The sequence below is a fragment of the Anastrepha obliqua genome, chromosome 4 (assembly GCF_027943255.1).
Source record: "Anastrepha obliqua isolate idAnaObli1 chromosome 4, idAnaObli1_1.0, whole genome shotgun sequence".
Lineage (NCBI taxonomy): Eukaryota > Metazoa > Arthropoda > Insecta > Diptera > Tephritidae > Anastrepha > Anastrepha obliqua.
This window is the reverse complement of record NC_072895.1, coordinates 97,194,202-97,197,963: the sequence shown is the minus strand read 5'-3', so window position 1 is coordinate 97,197,963 and position 3,762 is coordinate 97,194,202. Positions and strand designations below refer to the sequence as shown.

Sequence of the window (3,762 nt, the reverse complement as noted above, 5' to 3'; positions counted from 1 at the left end):
AAAATTTTTTTTTCATACCTTAAACGGAATCATCGATTCCAGCTCCATAAAGGATATTCCCTGCAGCAATGTCATTGTCCTCTGCTACTTTTTTTTCAATCTACGTTCAATTCGTCCCTCTTTGCTCTGCTGTTCAGCTTGTTTATCAGCCCTGGCAACGCGATGAAAATCTTGATCTCGAGCGTACTCATGAGCACTTGGTCCAAGGCTGATTCCCATGTTGCTTAAAAATGTTAATATTGCACCAGCACCTTCGTTGAAGGTACAGGCTGCAACATAAGCTGCAAACTCGACAATGTTTTTACTTCCTGACAGTTTTTTCGGTGAGAATCGGTTAACGGTAAGAATCGGTAAGACTCGGTTAACGGTCTAATATTGGCCAAACCTTCTGAGTTGTTTCACCATAGCCGCTTCTAAGGAATTGCATATTGTTTGTTCGGTCTTATATTGTCGATAGTAGGGTGCCTTAGTTTCGCAAACAATCCAATCATATTGAACTTAGCTAATGGAAACTTTTTCTAAAACACTATTTATTTATTTTCTCTGACTATTTATATAAGCCTATTTAATTAATTTTGTTTGACCAGCTGCAAATATTCCAACCATTGAAGGAAAAATACTGCATACTAACACTTTAACTACTTTGAATTGCGTCAATGAGCTTTAGTTTGGTTAAATATTATATCCACTTACGAGTAAATATGTATGTACACATACATTTGCATGCACATATGTACATATATGCAGATGAGTATGAATGCATTTTCTTATCGTTTTAATTTGAAAAAGTCTTGGGAAAAAATTGAAGTTTCCTTAGTTTACAGATTTCTGGAAATTAGAATTGTTGGAAATAAGATTAAGAAATAATAAAACTAGGCCTGATAATTTTATTTGAAATTTGCGGAGACAGCAAAACCTAAGTAATTATTTATTGAAGTGAAAACTTCTTTAGAATCGTTGGGAGTGATTTGAGGAAAAGTGAAACGAAAAAGCGACCCTCTTGGCTACGAAGCGTTATATTATATGTTGATATGAAAGTAGCGACGAACTAAATAAAAATAACTTTTATTTTTTCTTGTGATTCGAACCAAGGATTTTGGATCGGAAGCTCACATTGCTAGTCGCTCGGCTACCGCGCCATGCTGTCGTCGCTGGCCTAAAAGTTATTTAGTTACGAAGCGTTATATTATATGTTGATATAAATAATTTTTGTGAGCGTGTAATTCTCAAAAGGTTTATTAGGTTTATTGTTTAAAATGTATTGACTAGGTAGTGTGGTTATCAGCTTAACATCTGATAGATCCTCCATCGGAGGACAACAAATGTTAAACTGATTCTTGGAAATGGGCGGAGTGTTTTAGGGGCTTGCTCCTTCTCTGCCACGGGTTGACCCGGTATTGCAGTATCGCCGGGATTTCGGCTTTGAATAAATACAAGAAAAAATATACTAATACATTTAGCTTTGATGGGAAGAGCCATAAATTTTTATATGAATACAAGTAGACGAAAATGGAATTTTTTTTTTTTTTTTTTTTGAAATTTGCATTGTAGGACATTTCTGATTATTTATTGAAAACAGTTTTTTGGTTTAGATACTAAAAGTCAGTTTAAGTGAATCGGTATAAATATTTCGTACATTAATTTTTGTGAGCGTGTAATTCTCAAAAGGTTTATTAGAAAATCTATTGACTAGGTAGTGTGGTTATCAGCTTAACATCTGATAGATCCTCCATCGGAGGACAACAAATGTTAAACTAATTTTTGGAAATGCGCGGAGTGTTTTAGGGGCTTGCTCTCCACCTCTGCCACGGGTTGACCCGGTATTGCAGTACCGCCGGGATTTCGGCCTTAAACAAATACAAGAAAAAATATACTAATACATTAAGCTTTGGTGGGAAGAGCCATAAATTTTTATATGAATACATGTAGACGAAAATGGAATTTTTTTTTTTTTTTTTTTGAAATTTGCATTGTAGGACATTTCTGATTATTTATTGAAAACAGTTTTTTGGTTTAGATACTAAAAGTCAGTTTAAGTGAATCGGTATAAATATTTCGTACATTAATTTTTGTGAGCGTGTAATTCTCAAAAGGTTTATTAGAAAATCTATTGAAGTAGGTAGTGTGGTATCTGTTCCTATCAGCTTAACATCTGATAGATCCTCCATCGGAGGACAACAAATGTTAAACTAATTTTTGGAAATGCGCGGAGTGTTTTAGGGGCTTGCTCTCCACCTCTGCCACGGGTTGGCCCGGTATTGCAGTACCGCCGGGATTTCAGCCTTGAATAAATACAAGAAGAAATATACTAATACATTTAGCTTTGGTGGGAAGAGACATAAATTTTTATATGAATACAAGTAGACGAAAATGGAAGAAATTTGTAAGTCTGTTTCTTCGGTCCGTTTGGGTATTTTTTTTGACAACATCGAAACCAAAGCATTTGTATCATATTTTATCTATCATAAGTCACTCGTATCATTTGTTGAAATTGAAAACATTGAGGATGAATAATGATAAAATAAAGAAAATAAAATATGAACTTTATAGCAATATTTTAATGAACCTATAATTATCCCGCCCCTAATGCTGCTTTCGTCTTATTCTCTCTCAGTTTGTTTTACGGAAGGTTTCACTTCTATCAAGTCTAACCGTTAGACTGGTATTTTTTTTATTTTCTGTGAAAGGCATCTCAATCTAAAGCTAGGATAAATGCCATAGCACCTCGTAAGATTCGTGATTGTTTTATTTGCTCACCACTGCCATTTTAATACGAAACCGCTATCCACAAATCGGCTATTCAAAATTAGTAACACTGCATACATTTTTGACAAATGAAGGAATATATCAGATTATTCGGTATATATTACATACTTATATATATAAAAATGAGGCTTACACCCTTTTTGAGTGTTTAGCCGAGCTCCTCCTCATATTTGTGGTGTGCGTCTTGATGTTGTCCCACACAAACGGAGGGAGGAGCTTTTTCATGGAAATACTCGTACACTCGGAGATTTGCTATAACCTGCCGAGCGGCGACTGCTATTAGAAAAAGAGGTTGTCTGTAAAGTCGGTTTACTGACGATAGTTTAACGTGACAACGTCATAAGAAAATATTGATGTAAGGGTTGCAATTTTCAAAACAAAATTTTAATTTTATTTGTTTGATAGATATTTTGTATGGATATAAAGAAGGAGGTAAATGGAATTGCAATGGAATAGGTCAAGTTACATTTACACAAACGTGAAAAATGACGAAACATTTATCAAATTCATGAAAGATTTCTTCAATTTCGATTGTGCATCAGACGTTAATAAGTCAACAGCACTAAGAGGCACCATCATCGATTTGCCTTTTTCAAGACACTTTACACTCGAAACACTCCCTTTCATTTCCTACTTTTTCTATCATCGTCCTATTCTCAACAGAGAAATGGTTCATTACCATGCACACAGGAAGAAGGCATATGCAAATACGAGTATGTGAATTTATATACAAATGCGCATATACATACATATACATACATATATATGCTCACTCAAGTAGGACAGAGCCAGATGTCGAACGTTGCCGAACGCGGGGGCCGATTGTGCTCTTTGTCGTTCGTTCCGCGCTCTCGCTTGCAGTTCAAGCACATTAGCTTACATTTGCTTGCGTACGGAATAGATTTGTATATTTGATATGTCCATATGACTTGTATGCATCTTTACATATAGATTTGTTCTTTTTGAAAATTGCGCGAAATTGTATATGTATATGCA

At 35.0% G+C, this 3,762-nt stretch overlaps 1 non-coding gene and 2 pseudogenes across 1 annotated transcript; all 3 read left to right on the top strand.

Annotated features, from left to right (window-relative positions):
• Nucleotides 1–1,246: 1,246 nt before the first annotated feature.
• Nucleotides 1,247–1,430, top strand: LOC129246554 (U2 spliceosomal RNA; annotated as a pseudogene).
• A 226-nt stretch (nt 1,431–1,656) lies between these two features.
• LOC129246559 (U2 spliceosomal RNA) lies at nt 1,657–1,856 on the top strand. Its single transcript, XR_008582478.1, has one exon. It is a non-coding gene; the product is annotated as a U2 spliceosomal RNA (small nuclear RNA).
• A 247-nt stretch (nt 1,857–2,103) lies between these two features.
• LOC129246657 (U2 spliceosomal RNA) lies at nt 2,104–2,291 on the top strand (annotated as a pseudogene).
• The last annotated feature ends 1,471 nt before the right edge of the window (nt 2,292–3,762 follow it).